The sequence below is a fragment of the Pongo pygmaeus genome, chromosome 1, assembly GCF_028885625.2.
Source record: "Pongo pygmaeus isolate AG05252 chromosome 1, NHGRI_mPonPyg2-v2.0_pri, whole genome shotgun sequence".
NCBI classification, from domain to species: domain Eukaryota; kingdom Metazoa; phylum Chordata; class Mammalia; order Primates; family Hominidae; genus Pongo; species Pongo pygmaeus.
Genome location: NC_072373.2, coordinates 214,488,832 through 214,514,844, shown reverse-complemented (window position 1 = coordinate 214,514,844; position 26,013 = coordinate 214,488,832). Strand labels below are relative to the sequence as shown.

Genomic DNA, 26,013 nt, shown 5'->3' with positions numbered 1-26,013 from the left:
TGACCTCTCGAATTCAAGCAAAGCTCCTTACTAATCCTCCCAAGTAGCTGGGACTACAGGCATGTGGCACCACACCCTGGGGCAGTCTCAAATATCACGAAATACCATTATCTCAGGACAATAAATAGACAATAAAGAAGACTCACAGACCAGATTAGTTGTCATGTATCCCCAAACAGGGACTGGATCCTTGTCAACACGACCCAACAGAGATTGTCCCGAGAAATTCACTTCATAACCTCAAAACCAAAAACCCACACTGATGGCAAAAAATAACGATGCAAATAATGAGAGAGAAAGAGAGAGAGACCTGTCCTATAGCCATACTCAGTGGGTAAAAGCCAAAGAGCTCAATTTCTGCTCACGATACTTAATGGAACATAGGGAACATGAGCCAATAGCTCAATGGGTGCCGATCTGCACCAAGTGCCTGTTGGATGCAGGATTCTACTGTCTCCAATAATTATGTCTCAGGTGGACTAATTTTTTCTTTTTCTTTTTTTTTTTTTGAAACAGAGTCTCGATCTGTTGCCCAGGCTGGGGTACAATGGCGCGATCTCAGCTCACTGTAACCTCCGCCTCCCGGGTTCAAGCGATTCTCCTGAGTAGTTGGGATTACAGACACACACCACCACACCTGGCAAGTTTTTTATTTTTTTTGTATTTTTAGTAGAGACGGAGTTTCGCCAAGTTGGTCAGGCTGGTCTCGAACTCCTGACCTCAGTTGATCAAAAGTAGGTAAGGTCAGAAAATGTACCCTGGGAGAGGCTGGCACAATGCCCAAAACCACCATCGCTAGGCCTGGGGTTTTCTTCTGTAGTGGAATACTAGTATTCATGTAGTTCAGGGACAAAACCAATTAGATACTTCTGGGGGTTAAAAAGAGATGCATTTACAGTGCTATTTGAGAAGGGGTATTAAGGAATTTGCCAGGGCACTGACGCGTGTCAGGCATAAACCACAGGTTAAGAGAGAGCTAAGTATTTTCTGTCCATGAAGGTGATAAGCGAGGGCCTGAAGAAAGAGGGACGGGGGAGGACACTGGCCCCAGAAATAGGAAAGGGCTGCTTGGGGGTGGGAAGGATGGGTCGGGGTGCTATCTAGAAAGTTGCCTGGTAATGGATGTAGGATGTGGGAGCGAGACATCAAACATGAAGCTGTCGCTTAAATAAAGTCTCAAGAAAGACTAGATATGTAAACGGCAGGAGATAGTAGGGAAACTGGACCTGGCTCCTCATAAAACTTCCCTCCTTCTATCTCAAGGAGGATCACAGCGCATTTCGGCCAAGACAGGTGAGACTGCGGTTCTGACGTGCGGGCCTCCAGGAATATGCGCTAGGGCGGCTGGGGGCGGGCAGAGCCTTTCGCCTACGCAAAGTAAGCCTGTTATGTCTACAACCCAACGGGGACACTGAGAGCCCCAAAGGCCCTGCTTTCTTCCCAGAGAACAGCGCCGGACTGGGTAGTTTCTACCTGGCTCTATGAGGTGAGAACACATTCCCCGCTAGCACAGAAATCCTACCAACTCCTGTGGGGGCTGCGCTTGGAAGCAGAAGCTGTGTAGGAGGTGACTGGGGGGTAGGAAGACTTTCACAGAGCGTGAGAACCCAAGAGACTGGAGAACACGGACCAATCCCCGCAAAAAGCAGCCCGGGTTGAAAGGGAAGAGCTGAGCGATCTTCACCCTAGTTAGCTTGTGTTACAACGCCAATAAGGCTGATGCTCGCTTTTTCTCCTACCGCGGACAGGAGACATGTTACTTCCTATTCCACTGCTTTCCACTGTAGGATTAACGCTTAAGTCTAAAACGCCAACCAAGACACAAACAAAGAGAAAAAAAAAAGACCCTTAATGTACAGCCTATTATTCCAACTATATAAAGTCAGGGGAAAGCGCGAACGCAGTCCCCCACTACCACAAATTATGCAGTCGAGTTTCCCACATTTGGGGAAATCGCAGGGGTCAGCACATCCGGAGTGCAATGGATAAGCCTCGCCCTGGGAAAACCACCTTCGTGATCATAGTATCTCCCCTGCCAGGTAAGTATGAGATCTTCTGCCTCTGCCCCGCCACAGCCTCATACGCCTCACTCTTTACACACACGGTCACTTCCCCTGCGCACTCCCGAGACCTTGCCAGCCCTCACACACAGCTGGGATTCTCAGTTCCGATCAGCGGTCCTAAACCCGTTCCCACGGCACGGGAACTCCTTCGTGGCGAAGCAGCAAGTGGCGAAGCAGCAGCCCCTGCACTACCTCATCTACATAGAAGTCGCCCTATCCGTGATGTCACCGACAGTGCCTTGCCAAGTCCCTGTCTGCCTTTCTGCCACTCAACCGACCAATCCGCTGCCAGAGCCGGCAAGGGGAAGTGACGTCTCCCTCTCTCTTTTTCCTTCCCGCTCCTGCATCTGTTCTCTTCCAAAGAAGCTGGTCCCCCTCCCCTTCCCCCTCCCCCTCCCCCTCCCTTTTCTTCGGTCTCCCTCTCCTTTTTTCGGTCTCCCGCTGTTACCGAAGCTGGACTGTACTGCCATGATCCGGCTCGCTGCAACCTCCCTGCCTCGGGCTCCGGTGACTCTCCTGCCTCGGCCTGCCGAGTGCCTGGGATTGCAGGCGCGCGCCGCCACGCCTGAATGGTTTTTGTATTTTTGGTGGAGACGGGGTTTCGCCGTGTTGACCGGGCTGGTCTCCAGCTCCTGGCCTCGAGTGATCTGCCTGCCTCGGCCTCCCGAGGTGCTGGGATTGCAGACGGAGTCTCGCTAACTCAATGCTCAATGGTGCTCAGGCTGGAGTGCAGTGGTGTGATCTCGGCTCGCTGCAACCTCCACCTACCAGCCTCCTGCCTTGGCCTCTTAAAGTGCTAAGATTACAGCCTCTGCCCCGCCGCCACCCCGTCTAGAAAGTGAGGAGCATCTCTGCCTGGCCGCCCATCGTCTGGGATGTGAGGAGCCCCTCTGCCCGGCCGCCCTATCTGGGAAGTGAGGAGCGCCTCTGCCCGGCCGCCCATCGTCTGGGATGTGAGGAGCGCCTCTGCCCGGCTGCCACCCCGTCTGGGAGGAAGGGAGGAGCGCCTCTGCCCGGCTGCCCCGTCTGGGAGATGAGGAGCACCTCTGCCCGGCCGCCCCGTCTGGGAGGTGAGGAGCGCCTCTGCCTGGCCACCCCTTCTGGGAGGTGAGGAGCGCCTCTGCCCGGCTGCCACCCCGTCTGGGAGGAAGTGAGGAGCGCCTCTGCCCGGCTGCCCCGTCTGGGAGATGAGGAGCACCTCTGCCCGGCCACCCCGTCTGGGAGGTGAGGAGCGCCTCTGCCTGGCCACCCCGTCTGGGAGATGAGGAGCACCTCTGCCCGGCCACCCCGTCTGGGAGGTGAGGAGCGCCTCTGCCTGGCCACCCCTTCTGGGAGGTGAGGAGCGCCTCTGCCCGGCCGCCACCCCGTCTGGGAGGAAGTGAGGAGCGCCTCTGCCCGGCCGCCCCGTCTGGGAGGTGAGGAGTGCCTCTGCCCGGCCGCCACCCCGTCTGGGAGGAAGTGAGGAGCACCTCTGCCCGGCTGCCCCGTCTGGGAGATGAGGAGCACCTCTGCCCGGCCGCCCCGTCTGGGAGGTGAGGAGCGCCTCTGCCTGGCCGCCACCCCGTCTGGGAGGAAGTGAGGAGCGCCTCTGCCCGGTTGCCCCATCTGGGAGGTGAGGAGCGCCTCTGCCTGGCCGCCACCCCGTCTGGGAAGTGAGGAGCGCCTCTGCCCGGCTGCCACCCCATATGGGAAGTGAGGAGCGCCTTTGCCCAGCCGCCCCTTCTGGGAGGTGAGGAGCGCCTCTGCCCAGCTGCCCCGTCTGGGAGGTGAGGAGCGCCTCTGCCCGGCCGCCCCGTCTGGGAGGTGAGGAGCGCCTCTGCCTGGCCGCCACCCCGTCTGGGAGGAAGTGAGGAGCACCTCTGCCCAGCTGCCCCATCTGGGAGGTGAGGAGCGCCTCTGCCTGGCTGCCACCCCCTATGGGAAGTGAGGAGCGCCTCTGCCCGGCCGCCCACTCTGGGAAGTGAGGAGCGCCTCTGCCTGGCCGCCCACTCTGGGAGGTGAGGAGTGCCTCTGCCTGGCCACTCCGTCTGGGAAGGGAGGAGCGCCTCTGCCCGGCCACCCCGTCTGGGAGGTGAGGAGCGCCTCTGCCCGGCCGCCACCCCGTCTGGGAGGAAGTGAGGAGCACCTCTGCCCGGCCGCCCCGTCTGGGAAGTGAGGAGCGCCTCTGCCCGGCCGCCACCCCGTCTGGGAGAAGTGAGGAGCGCCTCTGCCCGGCTGCCCCATCTGGGAAGTGAGGAGCGCCTCTGCCCGGCTGCCACCCCGTATGGGAAGTGAGGAGCGCCTCTGTCCGGCCGCCCCGTCTGGGAGGTGAGGAGTGCCTCTGCCCGGCCGTCACCCCGTCTGGGGGGAAGTGAGGAGCACCTCTGCCCGGCCGCCCCGTCTGGGAGATGAGGAGCACCTCTGCCCGGCCGCCCCGTCTGGGAGGTGAGGAGTGCCTCTGCCCAGCCGCCACCCCGTCTGGGAGGAAGTGAGGAGCGCCTCTGCCCGGCCGCCCCCTCTGGGAAGTGAGGAGCGCCTCTGCCTGGCTGCCCCATCTGGGAAGGGAGGAGCGCCTCTGCCCAGCCGCCACACCGTCTGGGAAGTGAGGAGCGCCTCTGCCTGGCCACCCCGTCTAGGAGGTGAGGAGCGCCTCTGCCCGGCCGCCCAGTCTGGGAAGTGAGGAGCGCCTCTGCCCGGCCGCCCAGTCTGGGAAGTGAGGAGCGCCTCTGCCCGGCCGCCCTGTCTGGGAGGTGAGGAGCGCCTCTGCCCGGCTGCCACCCCGTCTGGGAGGAAGTGAGGAGCGTCTCTGCCCGGCCGCCCCGTCTGGGAAGTGAGGAGCGCCTCTGCCCGGCCGCCCGGTCTGGGAAGTGAGGAGCGCCTCTGCCCGGCCGCCCCCTCTGGGAAGTGAGTGCCTCTGCCCGGCCGCCCCGTCTGGGAGGAGAACAGCACATTGCACTCTCACCTCCTTTGCAGTTAAGTGTGAAACAGTGCCAATAGAGTGTGAAAGAAAAGAAAGAAGATGGTTCACCTCCCAAAGAAGGGGATTCCCCACTGCTGTGTCCCTTCTATCAACTTGATACAAAAAAACACAATGGCCCCGGGAACCACGTGTTGAAGATGAGAGAGCTAAAAGATGGAAAGAGACTGGAGCCTTGAGTCACCCTCTGGAGGAAAACTACCCACCCATCAGGAATTTCTACTACACATTTGGGAGTTTTTGGGTTACAGCAGCTACTTTAACTAAAACACCCAGAGACAAGAGCTATTATTGCACAAATTGGTTAAGTTACCTTTTTGTATGTTTGGGTCCTCTCTGTTCGATGAGACTGCATGTTCCTTTGAAGCACATCTATTTAAAATTCTTATATCCCCAGAGAGCCTAGCAGAGAGTATGCACCGAGTGAGCCTTCAGTAAATGCTGGGTAAATAAGCTCCTAATGGATGAAACTGGGTCTTCGAAATTTGTTCCGACCAGTACTTAGTATAGGATTTTGTGCTGTTGGTCACTTTTCATAAAGGTTCTTGCTATTAAGGAACGTGACATCCAATGTACTCATAGAGAGTAGAAATTCAGGGGAAACAAATAGAAGAGATATGTCCAAAAATCCATTTAAAATTTCATTTACAGATATTTATCTCTTTAATCCTGGAAGTTGTTGCATGTAAGGGAAGGTTCAGTAGAATGAAAACAGGACTGTAAGCTGGGAGGAGATTTGGGGTCTCTTGGCCAACTCTGCCACAAATTGTGTTACCTTCAACTTCCCTGCCTGTAAAATGAAGTCATTGGTCCCTAAAATGAAATTTGGACTAACGGCAAATTAGCTAGCATTTGATTATACATCGATAGGTTCCCCATGTGATTTTAACGCGCAAATCAGATTTTGGAATCATTAGGTAGGTGATCTTATCTTATGAGTCTATCTTTTTCAACATGGAAAAATAAATTCGTTTTGCTGACCGAAAAAAAAAAAAAAAAAAAAAAAAAAGAAGCTGGTCCTTAGCCTGTGTTGAGGAGCAACCTTTCCGAGGCCAGATGGAGCAGGGGGGCACCCTTCTTCAAATAATGGCTTTTAATTCTCAAACTAGAGTATTTCGAATTACAGAAGAAACCGGTTCTCTTCACATTCTTATCCTTGTGATGCAGCATTCCACTTGCAATTGGAAGCCGTTTAATATCAGAGAGAAACCATATTTATGAAAGTAATGAGGCTGCTCAGATGGCTGCAAACCAGCCTTCCTTACTGGTTTTATCACTGGTAATGTTATAAAGACAGTTATCCAGTTTCATGAATCTTGTAGGTTTGTTTTTCTTTTTTTGATGTTGTTGGTTTTTTTTTTTTTGCCAAATTCAGTATTGTAGAAAAATATGCTGCCCCAGAAGAGATGATTGGACACTCTCAAGCATGGTGTTGGACTTTGTCATCTCTTGCACAGCCATCTCCACACCTTAGTGCTTACCTCATGTTAGTTTTTTATATTCTGCAAAGACAAAACCAAAATCATCCAAATTTGACACAAATACCTGGGATACATCTTATTTGAGAAGTTTAACAAATGTCTGGATCATCTTTTCTTATATATTACGCAGGAAACACTGTGAAGTAAGTAAAGTTGGAATGCCCAAGTCAATGACCATTTGAATATTTACAAGTAGATTTGAGACAGGAATACTACCGGGTGGTCACAAGATAACTAATTCTAGGCAGCAGATTTACATGACTTGAGGCTATGGGCTGTTAAGACGCTGAAAAACCAGGGTGTGGACCAAGCTGGCTAAGACTGAGTGGACCTGATGTGGTGCTGGATTTGATGGAGGTTTTACCTAGGCCCTCATTATATGCTCATTAACATACTAAATCACACACCACCCAGTGCCATGACAGTTCTGAGACCAATATTTGATGTAAAAATGGATGGCACCACAGTTCCGAGAAATCTCCACCTTTACCCAGGAATTTTCATGAATATTCCACTCCTTGGTTAAAGAAACCCATCAAGATGAAACCCCAGAATCCATTGTTCTCTCTCGAGTATGCCCGAACTCCCCTTTCTTGAGTGTGTACTTTTTGCTTTGCAATAAATCTCTTCTTTCACTATTTGCTGACTCATCTTTGACTTTGTTCTCGAGATGGTGTCAAGAGCCTGGACACCACTGCTGGGGTCGAGATCCCACCAGTGTCCAGGGACCTCCCCCAGCCCACCAGTATCACGTTCTATTCCATTGTTCAAATCACAAAACATCGAGTGGAGAGTTCTCCTTGGAGACCATAAAGTAAAGATTCTGCGGTGTGGTGGCCAGTTAGGCCACTGGAAGCTTGGCAAAATATTGAAAATGAGGGATTAGGTGACAGGGTAGTAACTGCTGAATACTAAATACTTGATTCAGGCCCCATTCCCTGGAGATTGACAGGGAGACACATTGTCCAGGTGGTAATGGAGAAATACTTTCTGGGTATCTGACCAGCCTTTGTGGAAAGAACTGGCACCGTAATGCAGATGTAACTGCCTGATGGGTTCTTCCTGCCCAATGTACACACAAAATCAATTCAAGGAGACCATGGCGCTGCAGGAAACAGTTTCATTGACACAGGCCAGCCACGACATGTGGGAGACAGAGTTACTACTCAAACCAATCTCACTGAAGGCTTGGAGGTAAGGGGTTTTTCAAAGATAGTTTGTTGGGGCGGGGGCTAGGGCTTGCGCGGTGCTGATTGTTGGGGATGAAATCACAGGTGTGTGGAAAATGGCCCTCCTGCATGGAGTCAGCTTCTGGGTGGGGGCTAAGGGACTGGTTGATTTTCGGGCCAGATGGTGCCATCCAATAGTCAGAAATGCAAAAGCCTGAAAAGACATCTCAAGAGGCCAATTTTAGCTTCTACAATAGTGATGTTCTTCACAGAAGTAATTGGGGAAGCTGCGAATCTTGTGACTTCTGGAATAATGGCTGGTAATTATTTAACGAGGCATACATCTTAGCAGGAATCAGGCCCCTTTCATCGTCCTAACTTGGCGATCTTTCATTAGTTTTACAGGGGTAATTTAGTTTTGGGGAAGGTTATCATTTAAACCAGCCTTTTTGGCTGTCCCCAACCATTTTGTCACCAGGGATTGGTTTCGTGGAAGATACTTTTTCCATGGAAGGGGGTGGTGGATGGTTTCCAGATGAAACTGTTCCACCTCAGGTCATCAGGCATTAGTTACAGTCTCATAAGGAGTGCACAATCTGGATCACTCACATGAGCAGTTCCCAATAGGGCCTGAGCTCTGATGAGCATCTAATGCTCATGCTGATCTAACAAGAGGCAGAGCTCAGGTGGTAATGATTGAAAGCCTGCAGCTCACCTCCTGCTGTTCAGCTGGGTTCCTAACAAGCCATGGGCCAGTATCTGTCTTGTGGCCCTGGAGGTTGGGGACCCCTGATTTAAACTATAAACTCGATTTTTCCCAAAATTAGCTTGGGAGTAATTGCATAGGAATGAGCAAAGACAGCTAGCCGGTGAGGCTAGAACCAAGATGGAGTCAGCCATGTCAGCTTTCTCTTATTGTCATAATTTTGCAAAGGTAGTTTCTGAAGGACTACACTGGACACTTGTTAAAAACATGAGACAGATTTTATTGTATGTACTACAGTAGGCAAGAGAGACCAGCAGAGAACTGGGCTCAACCTCAAATACAGCAGGAGGAGTTGAAGATTATAGCCAATTGGCAAGATAAGAAAGTCGGTGGATGGAAAATTACTAAGAGGAACTTGATTAGCTATCAAAGGTGGTTGCGAAGACTCTTGCTAAACTAGACTCAACTGTATTGTTTCCTAAAATTGGACTTGGCAGGTGAAGAAGTTACAGAGAAAAGGGCTCAGAGGAAACTACTAAGGTTTGGTCAAAGATTGGAGTCCTTGTCAACTCTACATTGAAGCTTCTGCAAATAAACAAAGACCAACCAAATGAAAAAAAGCAAAGGCTCTTTATTCTGAGCTTGCTATAGCAGGGAGTCAGTCACTGTTATTTGCATTTTGGCAGAGACTTGAAGGCAGTCATAAGGGTGGGAAAGCTTTTTAAAAAGAAAGGCTTCAGTGGCCGGGCACGGTGGCTCATGCATATAATCTCAGCACTTTGGGAGGCCCAGGTGGGTGGTCATGAGGTCAGGAGATCAAGACCATCTTGACTAACATGGTGAAACCCCAACTCTTCTAAAAAATTTACAAACAATTAGCCAGGCATGGTGGCAGTCACCTATAGTCCCAGCTACTCCAGAGGCTGAGGCAGGAGAATGGCATGAACCTGAGAGGCGAAGCTTGCAGTGAGTCGAGATCATGCCACTGCACTCCAGCCTGGGTGACAGAGCGAGACTGTGTCTCAAACAAACAAACAAACAAACAAAGAAAAGCTTCAGGTATGCTTGGATTGGAGGCTGTCAGCATGGTGAAGCTCTGGATAGATGAAGAAAATCAAAATATTTTACCCCAGAATATATTCCTTTGGCATATTTTAAGATGCTGTCAGAGAGCCAGCAAACAGAAGTAACTCTGCAAAACTGTCTTTTGTAGGGGAAATTTACACCTGCAGAGAATCTGCATTAATCCAGCCTTATCTTGTCAGGATTGAGAAATAAAAATAAGCCCTAGGCCCTACAACCAACTGAATGGACTCCCTCTTGGCTGACAGGACTGCAGAGAAACCTCGAAAGTGGTTTCTGGGTGTGGCAGGCTAGGAGGTTAGACATGCCACCTTAAAACCTCCCCTCACTAATTGCCATTATGAGGCAGGAGAACAGCAGAGGGAATTGGAAGTTGGAAAAAAGGCAGAGTGAGTGAAAGCAGAAACAAAAGCAAGGTGATGGGGTGGGAGAGCAAGAAGCAAGATAAAAGGCAGAAGTTCAGCAGCCAAAACAAAAGGTAAGATTTAAAAAAGCAAGCAAGGCTGGGCACGGTGGCTCATGTCTGTAATCCCAGCACTTTGGAAGGCCAAGGCAGGCAGATCACCTGAGGTCAGGAGTTTGAGACCAGCTTCGCCAACATGGTGAAACCCTGTCTCTACTAAAAATACAAAAAATTAGCTGGGCGTGGTGGTGCACTCCTGTTCTCCCAGCTACTTGGGAGGCTGAGACAGGAGCATCGCTTGAACCCAGGAGGCGGAGGTTGCTGTGAGCCAAGATTGCACCACTGCACTCCAGCCTGGGCAACAGAATGAGACTCTGTCTCAAAAAAAATAAAAAATAAAAAATGAAAAGAAAAGCAAGCAAGGACCCCATGGCCGGCGAGATCCAAACCAGTAAAGGGGCAGCTCCTCAGAGATAGGCATGTGCATTAGAGAAAAAATATATCCTTAACATGACTCCATATCATAATCAGCTCATTAAAACTCATGCATATGGACTGCATATCATGCATGTACTTAAAATTATGGGATGGAGGCAATGTGCAAGCACACAAGGGCCAAAGTAACTAAGCAACCCACCTATCAATCAAAAGGCAAACACTGGCTAACAATTAGACATCCTTGTGAAGAGAAGATAAAAAGCCACACATACAAAGACCCAAAGTACACCAAACTAATACTGATCTCACATCCCAGAGGTCAGCCCACTCTCCCCACTCCGAGAGTGTTACTGTGCTTAATAAATTTTTGCTTTGCTTTGCTGCTTTGTGTGTCATGTACAGTTCTTTGGGACACCAAGAGCCTGGAAATGCATGGCACCATCTTGTAAGAGTTAGGATTTTTTTTCCTAAGGTTTAACAAACCAAGCCTTTGGAAGATTTGCTTCACTACTGTTATCAACCAACAGCCTGATGCTTTCCCTCCCTTTGTGGTTTTGACAAAACAAGCAAGAAGCATTCCCTCCTGATGAGAGACCACCGACCTAGGAATGATTCTGGCCAGACTACAGAGGACGTACAGCAAGGGTTTTCATGTCCTCTGCCTCAGCTTTTGACATCAGAGGGCCACAAACTCCACTCTCAGATGATTGCTAATGCCACCATTTTATGCACATGGGCCCCATGGAGAGGCATGCAGCTCAACTGCACACCTGCACATTTTCCTCTTATAAACATTTATATTGGAATATTATTTGGTACTGCTCCCATGAAAGATACATTTGCAGAATGGACTCAAATTAGAAGCATTATGTAAGCACTATAATGTAGCAATGTCGCATCCAGCTCTCTACACTATAGAAATGTCTGCAGTGTAAACATTTCCACAATGACCAAAGATATGTGTACAAGAATGGTGACTGCAGCATTCTTTGTAATCCTAAAACCATGAAACTAACGTCATCTCAAAAACATTTTTTTTTTTTGAGATGGAGTCTCACTGTAATGCCCAGGCTGGAGTGTAGTGGTGCCATCTCAGCTCACTGCAGCCTCCACCTCCCAAGTTCAAACGATTCTCCTGCCTCAGCCTCCCAAGTAGCTGGGATTACAGGTGCATATGCCACCACACCTGGCTAACAAAAATATTTTGAAAAAGGTTAAATAAATCACGCATAAACTGAGGAAAAATACTGTTTTCAAAAATGATGGAGAAGATCACTATCGTGATGAATGATTCCACTGGTCACATTATTGATAGAGCAATCAGGAAACCCAGGCTCATCCTGGAGGTAATAGTGGACTCCCACTACTAAAATATGAAAAAATGGAGGTATGTAAATTACTCGTTTAAGCGTATAAGGGACTGAATTAGAATTTTATCACACCAGAAGTGGGTTCCTAGGTCTCCGTTTCAGGATTCCTTAGTTACACAGGTGTAAACCCGGCATTTCAGGAGATGCCCGGTTAAGAATCTGGTGGGGAAGGTGGGGGTCCTTGACATGCATCTGTCAGAAATTAGTGGCTTGGGACTTCGGGAAGATAAAATCTTCCCCATTTATCCAGTGATTGACAATGTGTGAATGCTTCAAAAGTTCCAATAAGCGTCCCTGGGTGGGCTTGAACCACCAACCTTTCGGTTAACAACCGAACGCGCTAACCGATTGCGCCACAGAGACAAGCGCTTCCGACTCTACTGGGCATATAGGAAGGACGCACTCACTGAACTTCCTCCGTTCCGTCTATTCTCAGGGCCCGCCCGGCAGGACCACTGAGCAAGGCCTTGGGAAACCAGAGAGATTAGAGCGGTGAGTCGCGCCGGTCACGTTGGACACCTGCGCGTTAGGAGATTCTGGAGCCAGAAGAACAGCCGAATTGCCTTCGCCCGCCCTGCCCCTCCCCTGCTTCAGAAGCTTCCAGAAACTCCCCGGTGGGCGACCCAGCCCGAGCTGCATGGGGCCCCAAGGGAAGCTGAACGCCCTGCGGGCTCCGGGGATGGTTCTTCCCGTTCTTTGCGCCGCCTTCACCCATTGAAGGAGCCTGTGCCCACCCTGCCCAGTCGCTGTGGGGGCCGCTGAGGAGCTTCCGCTGCCATCTTCAGATCTTGTGTTCCTCACAGGGGCTCCACCAGGGCAGGGATGGTGGTGAGGGTCGCTCGTGGGTCCCCTGGGGGGAGCAGGGTCTGGTACTCACCAGGGCTCACGACTAGGACTTGTCGAATGAATTCATCGTGGCCTTTAGCTTTTAGTCCTTTGAAGAGCCCTGAGAGCGGAAATCAACAGATTTTTTTCCATGGGGAAGTTCCTTTTACAAAGCGTTGATTTCTCAGCACCCCGCAGGGCGGGCAACTGGCAGGGCCTCCGTCGCACCTTCTGCGCGGTGGAGCCGCGGGGGCCCAGCTGGGCGGTTGTCCCGCCGTGGGGCTGTAGGGCGAGAGCAGGTAAAGGGAAAAGCAAAAGCTGGGAAAGAAGACGGGGAGCGGTGGACCAGACATCCAGACCTCCTGAAATGCGCATGCAGAGGCACAGGCGGGATCTTCTGGAAGTGAGAATTGTTTTTGTTTGTTTGTTTATTGTAGCAGAATGGGGAAATGGAGAGAGAACCTGAAAGAGCCCCAAACTCGAGGACCTATTGCTTCCCAAGAATAACATCTTCCAGAAGAACCAGACAGAAAACTAGGCGTCTGGGAACCCTGAAATCCTTGCAGGAGTAGCATCATCATGACCCTCTGTGTTCCTTTTGGCAAAGGACTTGCCTCCATTGTTTGTTTGTTCAATTGTCTTGTCTGTTAAATAAATAAAACCCTTTTCATATACCTTCAAAATTACGTTGGTTTTATTATTTTATGATTATAAATAATGCTGCAGTCATCATTCTTGTACACTCTCATTGGCCACTGGTGTATTTCTGTAGGGTGGAAGCCTGGAGGGTAGTTGTTCCAGCATAGTGTTTCCATAGCTTTTATTTCATTCCGTTTTCTTTCCTTTGTTGCTTTATTAGCTATAACCCTTTTCTTATTTCAGAGGCTGCTTTAGGGTTTCTGGGATACATCTTTAATTTATCATAGTCTGCTTTCTAGTGTCATTATGCCCCCCTTTCTGGCCTTTATCCTAGTGTTACGTATTTTTACTTTATGCACTGTAAGCTTTGTGATTCATTCTTACTTTTATTTATTACGTCAAATATTTTTTGAAAGATTTAAATTATAAGAAAATGTGTAGTACATGATTTCTAAATGCCATTTCCAATATTCGTTTCTCTGTGTAGGTCCACATTTTTATCTGGTATCCTTTTGCTTCTGCCTGGAGGACTCTTAAGATTTCTTGTAGCGTGGGTTGGTGAATTCTTTTAGCTTTTGTATGTTTTTCAATGTCCTTATTTCACTCACAGTTTTGAAATTTTATTTTTACATAGAATTCTAGGCTAACTTTTTTTCTCTAGGTACTTTAAAAATGTTGCCATTTATGAAGCATTGTTATTTAAAGTATCATCTTTCTTTCATATGTTTGTAAATATGGCGTAAAGCCGGTTTCTTGTGTTGGTTATACAATTTTCAGAATGCGTATTTAAATTTAAAATATTAAATTGTACTAAAAAACTAAAAATATGAATCATGAATGTCCTGGATTCATCTTAAGTTCCAACAGTGCACTAAAAATGTGCCCAACCTGAGGGTCAAACCTACCTGCTGATGTAGAATTTGTGTTTGTGAGAGCCTAGTGATTTTCCTCACATCTGAATGTCTTCATTACAAAAGGAAACGTTTTTCTTTGCAAAAATACTTTACAATATTCTGACTTCAATTAAGTGCATTAAAAACAAATTTCTCAGTTGCATCCCTGAAATCCATCGAAAGCCCGGGAGAGACCATCAAGTGCTTCAGGATCAAGAGCTAAACGGGGGAGGACAAGCGGGGCTTCTTCACTAGGAGTCAAGCCAAAGTCAACTGATTTGGTCTCCAATGGAGAACGGAACTCGGTTCACCAGCGATGTGAGGACGCGGCCCAGAGGAGGCGGACTTTCTCTTCATGGTGCCTTCGGATAGGAAATCTAGGATTTTCTTTCCCTTTGATCTACTTCCAACTCTCCCTTTCTATTTCTTCAAGACCTTTTTCGGATCCCTGGCTGCGAAGGACCTAAGGGGCCAGTGCCCTTCCCTACCGGTCCCTCCTTCACTAGGTGTCTTCAGAACCCAAACTCACCCGGAACATTACTGCCCGCTTCAGACAGCGAGAGGACCAAGGAGGGCTGTGGGTGCGGTGGGAACCACAGAGTCACGCGCACCTGTGCCCGTGGGCTCCTAGCAAATTGAATAAATGCCCCCTGAAGCTTCTCTGCAGGTCAGAGGGAAGGGGAGGGTGGCTGCCGACCTGGCGGGAGAAGCTTCAAGAAGCGTCGGGATGACCTGGCCCTGTCCCTGGGCCTTGAAGACAGGCCTGGCCAGGCCACTCCTGATTTGCACTCCTGATTTGCACTCCTGATTCACAGCCACTCCAGATTTGCACTCCAAATGTATAGTTTGATTGTAGAAATCACATCCCTTCAGCCTGCAAATGTGATAACTGCCCAAGAGACAGTGATGCCTAGATTCATAGATAATCCCCTTTCCCCCATCCTATATATAACTGGAGTCAACAGCAGCTGGAGGAAAATGGAAAGAACTTGAAATCAAGATTAAGTTAGAATAACACTGCTGTAGACAGTTTATCAGCTCTTCAGCATATGTCTGTTTTCCTTGAAGCATGAGCCTTTAGAAACCTCTGACAATAAAGTTTATTTTACACCCATTCCCTTGCCTATGATTTTTTCATACAAATCACAATTATAAATCTTTCTTCCTCCAGCTAAAAGCAGGAAACTCAATCATGAATGTGTTCACTACATGTATCCCACAGAATGAAAGCAACCAGTCTGAATGCATCACTTGATTCCAAAATCAAATGTTAGCACTCAGTGGTGCAACAATATGTATCTCCAACTCTGGAAGCCACAGGCAAGGTATTCCTGCTTCCTTGCAGGGAAACAGATCTATAAGCGGGTGGCAGTCTCACACATGTACATTCCTGGGAAACCCAAGGAAACAATGATTGTGACGCAGGGCAGGCAAGCCCCAAAACTGAAAGAGTTTTGCTAATGTCGGGCAACATGGTGAAAACCTGTCTCTACTAAAATACAAAAAAAAATTAGCCAGGCATGGCAGCATGCGCCTGTTATCCCAGCAACTCGGGAGGCTAAGCCAGGAGAATTGCTTGAACCCAGGAGGTGGTGGTTGCAGTGATTCAAGATTGTGTCACTGCATTCCAGCCTGGTGACAGAGCAAGACTCCATGTCAAAAAAAAAAAAAAAAAAAAGTCAGGAACTTGAAACTCCGACTCAGCCACTTATGTACTACCGTGTGACCTCAGGAAGATCACTCAACCTCTCTGCACTTCAATGTCCTCATCTATAAAATGGGAATGAACACAGTTCCTACCTCACAGGGAAGCTATGAATATTAGTTGAAATGAAATATACAAAGAGCCTAGCCCAGAGTAAACATCTAATAAATGCTGACTGCCACGACTGTGGTAATGGTTATTACAAGTGGCCTCTGTGTCCTCACAGGCCCTTGTACACAGTAGGTGTATTGAGTTGAACTGAAATTCAACTGAATTGAGCTGGATGGAAAGAGCAGGGCTGTCTCTCAGCTGCTGCCCCATCCCCGGCCAGGCCTCACCTCTCAGTGAACATCTTCACCTCACTGATCAACCGCCAGAACCCCACCACCTGCCTCCAGAGGAGGAGCAGGTGACTGTGCTCGTTGCTGAAGTAGGCATTGAAGGACTGGAGGGAAGACATGCCGAGGGAAGGGTTGGTGTGAGAGCGGGTTTACTCCCTCCCCCTGCTTCCCTCATCTCCGACCATCCCAGGAGGCACCGTCGTTCAGAGAGTGGGTCTTCCTGTGGGCCTGTACACGGAGCTGTGTTGCAGCGGCCACGCTCAGCTTCCCAAGCCTCATGGCTCCCTCCTGCACAGGGACCTGGGTTTCAAGTCCTCTTTTGGCTGCAAGAGGCAGCAAGGAAGGGCAAAAATGCAAGGGACCTAGCTTTGCATCCCAGCTGCCAGTTGCATGACTGTGGGCAGGTTACTTAACCACTCTTTATGTATTTATTCATTTCAAGACAGAGTCTTGCTTTGTTGTCCAGGATGGAGTGCAGTGGCATGATCTCTCAGCCTCTCGAATAGCTAGGAGGACAGGTGTGTGCCACCACACCAGGCTAATTTTTGTATTTGTAGTAGAGATGGGGTTTCACCATGTTGGCCACACTGCTCTCGAACTCCTGACCTCAGGTGATCTGCCTGCCTCAGCCTCCCAAAGTGCTGGGATTACAGGCATGAGCCACCGCGACTGGCCTTAACCTCTGTAAAATGAGGAGGATGATAGCACATACCACACGCAGTTATCACGAGGAATAAAGGTCAATTCACATGGTCCACATGGTACATGCTACACATTGATAAAGACCAGCTATTGTGATGACATCTGTTTACTTCTGCTAACATGCTCCCTTAGACAGTGCTCCCTCTCCCTCTCCAGGCTTCTGAGTCCTCCCTCCTCTGCAGTGCCACTTCCTTTTGAGTCCAGCTGGCCTCCCTGCACCCCCATGCCCACCTCCTCCTCGCACCTCCATGCCGCCTCCCACTGCTCCAGCTCCTTGCGGCTGCGTGTCCAGTCACTGGTCACCTTTCGTATCTCCTCACTCAGAGCCTGGTTGGCCAAACCTGCCTGGTCCAGCTGTTCTCGGAGCATGGCATTCACCTGGGCCAGGCTGGCACTCCTGAATGGGGCACAGGGGATCAGTAGGCGCTCGCCCAGGGGGCCATCCTGCCAGCCCTGGCCCTCCGTGCTGCTCCTCCTCCAGCCAGATGAGGGCACTCTCCAGGCCTCGACTGTGTTCTGTGCCCTGGGTGAGAGAGAGGTTAAAGCACCAGGCTGGGCAGGTGGAGGACAGGGCCTGCCCCTACCCCACCCTGGCACCCACCCTCAGCCGCTGCTGCTCCAGCTCTCCGGATCTCTCCAACAGCTGCTACAGCTCCGAGAACCTCTTCTCGTACTGGAGAATCTGGGGATTGAGAGCCCCAAAGGCCTGCTTTCTTCCCAGAGAACAGCGTTCCCAGAGAACAGCGTCAGACTGCGTAGTTTCTACGCTAGCACAGAAATCCTACCAACTCCTGTGGGGGCTGCGCTTGGAAGCAGAGGCTGTGTAAGAGGTGACTGGGGGGTAGGAAAAAACACGAAGATTTTCACATAGGGTGAGAAACCAAGAAACTGGGGAACACGGACCAATCCCCGCAAAAAGCAGCCAGGATAGAAAGAGAAGAGCTGGGCGGACTTCACCCTTGTTAGCTTGTGTTACAACGCTAATAAGGCTGATGCTCACTTTTTCTCCCACCGCGGATAGGCTACATGTTACTTTCTATTCCCCAGTTTCCCACTGTAGGATTAACACTTAAGGCTAAAACACAAATAAACAAAGAAAAAAAAACAACCGTAATGTACAGCCTATTCTTCCGACTATATAAAGTCAGGGGAAAGCGCGAACGCAGTCCCCCACTACCACAAATTATGCAGTCGAGTTTCTCACATTTGGGGAAATCGCAGGGGTCAGCACATCCGGACTGCAATGGATAAGCCTCGCCCTGGGAAAACCACCTTCGTGATCATGGTATCTCCCCTGCCAGGTAAGTATGAGATCTTCTGCCTCTGCCCCGCCACAGCCTCATACGCCTCACTCTTTACACACACGGTCACTTCCCCTGCGCACTCCCGAGACCTTGCCAGCCCTCACACACAGCTGGGATTTTCAGTTCTGATCGGCGGTCCTAAACCCGCTCCCACGGCACGGGAACTCCTTCGTGGCGAAGCAGCAAGTGGCGAAGCAGCAGCCCCTGCGCTGCCTCATCTACATAGAAGTCGCCCTATCCGTGATGTCACCGACAGTGCCTTGCCAAGTCCCGGTCTGCCTTTTTGCCACTCAACCGACCAATCCGCTGCCAGAGCCGGCAAGGGGAAGTGACGTCTGTCTCTCCCTTTTTCTCTCCCTCCCCTGCATCTGCTCTCTCCCAAAGAAGCTGGTCTTTAGCCTGTGTTGAGAAGCAACCTTTCGGAGGCCAGATGGAGCTGGGGGGCACCGTTCTTCAAAGAATGGCTTTTAATTCTCAAACTAGAGTGTTTCAGATTACAGAAGAAACCGGTTCTCTTCGCGTCCTTATCCTTGTGATGTAGCATTCCACTTGCAATTGGAAGCCGTTTAATATCAGAGAGAAACCATATTTATGAAAGTAAAGAGGCTGCTCAGATGACTGCAAACCAGCCTTCCTTACTGGTTTTATCACTGGTAATGTTATAAAGACAGTTGTCCAGTTTCATGAATCTTGTAGGTTTGTTTTTCTTTTTTTGATGTTGTTGGTTTTTTTTTTTTTCCAAATTCAGTATTGTAGAAAAATATGCTGCCCCAGAAGAGATGATTGGACACTCTCAAGCATGGTGTTGGACTTTGTCATCTCTTGCACAGCCATCTCCACACCTTAGTGCTTACCTCATGTTAGTTTTTTATATTCTGCAAAGACAAAACCAAAATCACCCAAATTTGACACAAATACCTGGGACACATCTTATTTGAGAAGTTTAACAAATGTCTGGATCATCTTTTCTTATATATTATGCAGGAAACACTGTGAAGTAAGCAAAGTTGGAATGCCCAAGTCAATGACCATTTGAATATTTACAAGTAGATTTGAGACAGGAATACTACCGGGTGGTCACAGGATAACAAATTCTAGGCAGCAGATTTACATGACTTGAGGCTATGGGCTGTTAAGACGCTGAAAAACCAGGGTGTGGACCAAGCTGGCTAAGACTGAATGGACCCACTGTGGTGCTGGATTTGATGGAGGTTTTACTTAGGCCCTCATTATATGCTCATTAACATACTAAATCACACACCCACCGGTCCCATGACAGTTCTGAGACCAATATTTGATGTAAAAATGGACGGCACCGCGGTTCCGAGAAATCTCCACCTTTACCCAGGAATTTTCATGAATATTCCACTCCTTGGTTAAAGAAACCCATCAAGATGAAACCCCAGAACCCATTGTTCTCTCTTGAGTATGCCCGAACTCCCCTTTCTTGAGTGTGTACTTTTTGCTTTGCAATAAATCTCTTCTTTCACTATTTGCTGACTCATCTTTGACTTTGTTCTCGAGATGGTGTCAAGAGCCTGGACGCCATGGCTGGGGTCGAGATCCCACCAGTGTCCGGGGACCTCCCCCAGCCCACCAGTATCAGATTCTATTCCGTTGTTCAAATCACAAAACATCGAGTGGAGAGTTCTCCTTGGAGACCATAAAGTGAAGATTCTGTGGTATGGTGGCCAGTTAGGCCACTGGAAGCTTGCCAAATATTGAAAATGAGGGATTAGGTGACAGGGTAGTAACTGCTGAATACTAAATACTTGATCCAGGCCCCATTCCCTGGAGATTGACAGGGAGACACATTGTCCAGGTGGTAGTGGAGAAATACTTTCTGGGTATCTGACCAGCCTTTGTGGAAAGAACTGGCATCGTCCTGCAGATGTAACTGCCTGATGGGTTCTTCCTGCCCAATGTACACACAAAATCAATTCAAGGAGACCATGGCACTGCAGGAAACAGTTTCATTGACACAGGCCAGCCACGACATGTGGGAGACAGAGTTATTACTCAAACCAATCTCACTGAAGGCTTGGAGGTAAGGGGTTTTTCAAAGATAGTTTGTTGGGGAGGGGGCTAGGGCTTGCGCTGTGCTGATTGTTCGGGATGAAATCACAGGGGCATGGAAAATGGCCCTCCTGCATGGAGTCAGCTGCTGGGTGAGGGCTAAGGGACTGGTTGATTTTCGGGCCAGATGGTGCCATCCAATGGTCAGAAATGCAAAAGCCTGAAAAGACATCTCAAGAGGCCAATCTTAGCTTCTACAATAGTGATGTTCTTCACAGCAGTAATTGGGGAAGCTGTGAATCTTGTGACTTCTGGAATAATGGCTGGTAATTATTTAACGAGTCATACATCTTATCAGGAATCAGGCCCCTTTCATCGTCCTAACTTGGTGATCTTTCATTAGTTTTACAGGGGTTATTTAGTTTTGGGGAAGGTTATCATTGAAACCAGCCTTTTTGGCTGTCCCCAACCTTTTTGTCACCAGGGACTGGTTTCGTGGAAGATACTTTTTCCATGGAAGGGGGTGGTGGATGGTTTCCAGATGAAACTGTTCCACCTCAGGTCATCAGGCATTAGTTACAGTCTCATAAGGAGTGCACAATCTGGATCACTCACATGAGCAGTTCCCAATAGGGCCCGAGCTCTGATGAGCATCTAACGCTCATGCTGTTCTGACAAGAGGTGGAGCTCAGGTGGCAATGCTTGAAAGCCTGCAGCTCACCTCCTGCTGTTCGGCTGGGTTCCTGACAGGCCATGGACTAGTACCTGTCTTGTGGCCCTGAAGTTTGGGGACCCCTGATTTAAACTATAAACTCGATTTTTCCCAAAAATAGCTTGGGAGAAATTGCATAGGAATGAGCAAAGACAGCTAGCCTGTGAGGCTGGAACGAAGATGGAGTCAGCCATGTCAGCTTTCTCTTATTGTCATAATTTTGTAAAGGTAGTTTCTGAGGGTCTACACTGGACACTTGTTAAAAACATGAGACAGATTTTATTGTATGTACTACAGTAGGCAAGAGAGACCAGCAGAGAACTGGGCTCAACCTCAAATACAGCAGGAGGAGTTGAAGATTATAGCCAATTGGCAAGATAAGAAAGTCAGTGGATGGAAAATTACTAAGAGGAACTTGATTAGCTATGAAAGGTGGTTGCGAAGACTCTTGATAAACTAGACTCAACAGTATTGTTTCCTAAAATTGGACTTGGCAGGCGAAGAAGTAACAGAGAAAAGGGCTCAGAGGAAACTACTAAGGTTTGGTCAAAGATTGGAGTCCTTGTCAACTCTACATTGAAGCTTCTGCAAATAAACAAAGACCACCCAAATGAAAAAAAGCAAAGGCTCTTTATTCTGAGCTTGCTATAGCAGGGAGTCAGTCACTGTTATTTGCGTTTTGGCAGAGACTTGAAGGCAGTCATAAGGGTGGGAAAGCTTTTTAAAAAGAAAGGCTTCAGGGGCTGGGCACGGTAGCTCATGCATGTAATCTCAGCACTTTGGGAGGCCCAGGTGGGTGGTCACAAGGTCAGGAGATCAAGACCATCCTGACTAACATGGTGAAACCCCATCTCTTCTAAAAAATTTGCAAACAATTAGCCAGGCATGGTGGCAGTCACCTATAGTCCCAGCTACTCCAGAGGCTGAGGCAGGAGAATGGCATGAACCTGGGAGGTGAAGCTTGCAGTGAGTCGAGATCACGCCACTGCACTCCAGCCTGGGTGACAGAGCGAGACTGTGTCTCAAACAAACAAACAAACTAACAAAGAAAAGCTTCAGGTATGCTTGGATTGGAGGCTGTCAGCATGGTGAAGCTCTGGATAGATGAAGAAAATGAAAATATTTTACCCCAGAATATACTTCTTTGGCATATTTTAAGATGCTGTCAGAGAGCCAGCAAACAGAAGTAACTCTGCAAAAGTGTCTTTTGTAGGGGAAATTTACACCTGCAAAGAATCTGCATTAATCCAGCCTTATCTTGTCAGGATTGAGAAATAAAAATAAGCCCTAGGACCTACAACCAACTGAATGGACTCCCTCTTGGCTGACAGGACTGCAGAGAAACCTCGAAAGTGGTTTCTGGATGTGGCAGGCTAGGAGGTTAGACATGCCACCTTAAAACCTCCTCTCACTAACTGCCATTATGAGGCAGGAGAACAGCAGAGGGAATTGGAAGTTGGATAAAAGGCAGAGTGAGTGAAAGCAGAAAGAAAAGCAAGGTGACGGTGTGGGAGAGCAAGAAGCAAGATAAAAGGCAGAAGTTGAGCAGCCAAAACAAAAGGTAAGATTTTAAAAAGCAAGCAAGGCTGGGAACGGTGGCTCATGCCTGTAATCCCAGCACTTTGGGAGGCCAAGGCAGGCAGATAACTTGAGGTCAGGAGTTTGAGACCAGCCTGGCCAACATGGTGAAATCCCTTCTCTACTAAAAATACAAAAAATTAGCTGGGCATGGTGGTGCACTCCTGTACTCCCAGCTAATTGAGAGGCTGAGACAGGAGCATCACTTGAACCCAGGAGGCGGTGGTTGCAGTGACCCGAGATTGCACCACTGCACTCCAGCCTGGGCAACATAATGAGACTCTGTCTCAAAAAAAAAAAAAAAGGAAAAGCAAGCAAGGACCCCATGGCCGGCGAGATCCAAACCAGTAAAGGGGCAGCTCCTCAGAGATACGCATGTGCATTAGAGAAAAATAGCATCCTTAACATGACTCCATATCATAATCAGCTCATTAAAACTCATGCATATGGACTGCATATCATGCATGTACTTAAAATTATGGGATGGAGGCAATGTGCAAGCACACAAGGGCCAAAGTAACTAAACAACCCACCTATCAATCAAAAGGCAAACACTGGCTAATGATTAGACATCCTTGTGAAGGGAAGAAAAAAAGCCACACATAGAAAGACCCAAAGTACACCAAACTAATACTGATCTCACATCCCAGAGGTCAGCCCACTCTCCCCACTCCGAGAGTGTTACTGTGCTTAATAAATTTTTGCTTTGCTTTGCCGCTTCGTGTGTCATGTACAGTTCTTTGGGACACCAAGAGCCTGGAAATGCATGGCACCATCTTGTAAGAATTAGGATTGTTTTTCCTAAGGGTTAACAAACCTAGCCTTTGGAAAGATTTGCTTCACTACTGTTATCAACCAACAGCCTGATGCTTTCCCTCCCTTTGTGGTTTTGACAAAACAAGCAAGCAGCATTCCCTCCTGATAAGAGACCACCGACCTAGGAATAATTCTGGCCAGACTACAGAGGACGTACAGCAAGGGTTTTCATGTCCTCTGCCTCAGCTTTTGACATCAGAGGGCCACAAACTCCACTCTCAGATGATTACTAATGCCACCATTTTATGCACATGGGCCCCATGGACTCAACTGCACACCTGCACATTTTCCTCTTATAAACATTTATATTGGAATATTATTTGGTGCTGCTCCCATGAAAGATACATTTGCAGAATGGACGCTAATTAGAAGCATTATGTAAGCAATATAATGTAGCAATGGCGCATCCAGCTTTCTACACTACAGAAATGTCTGCAGTGTAAACATTTCCACAATGACCAAAGATATCTGTACAAGAATGGTGACTGCAGCGTTTTTTGTGATCCTAAAACCATGAAACTAACGTCATCTCAAAAACATTTTTTTTTTTTTTGAGATGGAGTCTCACTGTAATGCCCAGGCTGGAGCGTAGTGGTGCCATCTCAGCTCATTGCAGCCTCCACCTCCCAAGTTCATACCATTCCCCTGCCTCAGCCTCCCAAGTAGCTGGGATTATAGGTGCATGCCACCACACCTGGCTAACAAAAACATTTTGAAAAGGGTTAAATCATGCATAAACTGAGGAAAAATACTGTTTTCAAAAATGATGGAGAAGATCACTATCGTGATGAATGATTCCACTGGTCACGTTATTGATAGAGCAATCAGGAAACCCAGGCTCATCCTGGAGGTAATAGTGGACCCCGACTACTAAAATATGAAAAAATGGAGGTTTGTAAATTACTCGTTTAAGCGTATAAGGGACTGAATTATAATTTTATCACACCAGAAGTGGGTTCCTAGGTCTCTGTTTCAGGATTCCTTAGTTACACAGGTGTAAACCCGGCATTTCAGGAGATACCCGGTTAAGAATCTGGTCGGGAAGGTGGGGGCTCTTGACATGGATCAATCATAAATTAGTGGCTTGGGACTTCGGGAAGATAAAATCTTCCCCATTTATCTAGTGATTGACAATGCGTGAATGCTTCAGAAGGTCCAATAGGCGTCCCTGGGTGGGCTCGAACCACCAACCTTTCGGTTAACAGCCGAACGCGCTAACCGATTGCGCCACAGAGACAAGCGCTTCCGACTCTACTGGGCATATAGGAAGGGCGCACTCACTGAACTTCCTCCGTTCCGTCTATTCTCAGGGCCCGCCCGGCAGGACCACTGAGCAAGGCCTTGGAAAACCAGAGAGATTAGAGCGGTGAGTCGCGCCGGTCACGTTGGACACCTGCGCGTTAGGAGATTCTGGAGCCAGAAGAACAGCCGAATTGCCTTCGCCCGCCCTGCCCCTCCCCTGCTTCAGAAGCTTCCAGAAATCCCCCGGTCGGCGACCCAGCCAGAGCCGCCTGGGGGCCCAAGGGAAGCTGAACGCCCTGCGGGCTCCGGGGATGGTTCTTCCCCTTCTTCGCGCCGCCTTCACCCATTGAAGGAGCCTGTGCCCACCCTGCCCAGTCGCTGTGGGGGCCGCTGAGGAGCTTCCGCTGCCATCTTCAGATCTTGTGTTCCTCACAGGGGCTCCACCAGGGCAGGGATGGTGGTGAGGGTCGCTCGTGGGTCCCCTGGGGGGAGCAGGGTCTGGTACTCACCAGGGCTCACTACTAGGACTTGTCGAATGAATTGATCGTGGCCTTTAGCTTTTAGTCCTTTGAAGAGCCCTGAGAGCGGAAATCAACAGACTTTTTTCCATGGGGAAGTTCCTTTTACAAAGGGTTGATTTCTCAGCACCCCGCAAGGCGGTCAACTGGCAGGGCCTCCGTCGCACCTTCTGCGCGGTGGAGCCGCGGGGGCTCAGCTGGGCGGTGGTCCGGCCGTGGGGCTGTAGGGCGAGAGCAGGTAAAGAAAGGGAAAAGCAAAAGCTGGGAAAGAAGACGGGGAGCGGTGGACCAGACATCCAGACCTCCTGAAATGCGCATGCAGAGGCACAGGCGGGATCTTCTGGAAGTGAGAATTGTTTTTGTTTGTTTGTTTATTGTAGCAGAATGGGGAAATGGAGAGAGAACCTGAAAGAGCCCCAAACTCGAGGACCTATTGCTTCCCAAGAATAACATCTTCCAGAAGAACCAGACAGAAAACTAGGCGTCTGGGAACCCTGAAATCCTTGCAGGAGTAGCATCATCATGACCCTCTGTGTTCCTTGTGGCAAAGGACTTGCCTCCATTTTTTGTTTGTTCAATTGTCTGTTAAATAAATAAAACCCTTTTCATATATCTTTGAAATTATGTTGGTTTTATTATTTTATGATTATAAATAATGCTGCAGTCATCATTCTTGTACACTCTCATTGGCCACTGGTGTATTTCTGTAGGGTGGAAGCCTGGAGGGTAGTTGTTCCAGCATAGTGTTTCCATAGCTTTTATTTCATTCCGTTTTCTTTCCTTTGTTGCTTTATTAGCTATAACCCTTTTCTTATTTCAGAGGCTGCTTTAGGGTTTCTGGGATACATCTTTAATTTATCATAGTCTGCTTTCTAGTATCACTATGCCTCCCTTTCTGGCCTTTATCTTAGTGTTATGTATTTTTACTTTATGCACTGTAAGCTTTAAAAAGCGATTCATTCTTACTTTTATTTATTACGTCAAATATTTTTTGAAAGATTTAAATTATAAGAAAACGTGTAGTACATGCTTTCTAAATGCCATTTCCAATAT

General features: G+C 48.7%; 2 long non-coding RNA genes and 4 other non-coding genes across 6 annotated transcripts; 2 read left to right on the top strand and 4 right to left on the bottom strand.

The window, feature by feature from the left end:
- Nucleotides 1-1,883: 1,883 nt before the first annotated feature.
- On the bottom strand, nt 1,884-2,047 carry LOC129022614 (U1 spliceosomal RNA). Its single transcript, XR_008496491.1, has one exon. It is a non-coding gene; the product is annotated as a U1 spliceosomal RNA (small nuclear RNA).
- A 5,190-nt stretch (nt 2,048-7,237) lies between these two features.
- Nucleotides 7,238-13,173, top strand: LOC129006693 (uncharacterized). The gene is made up of 3 exons (XR_010125159.1): nt 7,238-7,694; nt 12,106-12,161; nt 12,935-13,173. It is a non-coding gene; the product is annotated as an uncharacterized LOC129006693 (long non-coding RNA).
- TRNAN-GUU (transfer RNA asparagine (anticodon GUU)) lies at nt 11,959-12,032 on the bottom strand. Its single transcript has one exon. It is a non-coding gene; the product is annotated as a tRNA-Asn (tRNA).
- A 4,746-nt stretch (nt 13,174-17,919) lies between the features above and the next one.
- Nucleotides 17,920-18,083, bottom strand: LOC129022645 (U1 spliceosomal RNA). The gene has a single exon (XR_008496504.1). It is a non-coding gene; the product is annotated as a U1 spliceosomal RNA (small nuclear RNA).
- A 1,690-nt stretch (nt 18,084-19,773) lies between these two features.
- On the top strand, nt 19,774-25,578 carry LOC134738902 (uncharacterized). Its single transcript, XR_010125158.1, has 3 exons — nt 19,774-20,125; nt 24,511-24,566; nt 25,341-25,578. It is a non-coding gene; the product is annotated as an uncharacterized LOC134738902 (long non-coding RNA).
- Nucleotides 24,364-24,437, bottom strand: TRNAN-GUU (transfer RNA asparagine (anticodon GUU)). The gene has a single exon. It is a non-coding gene; the product is annotated as a tRNA-Asn (tRNA).
- Nucleotides 25,579-26,013: the final 435 nt, after the last annotated feature.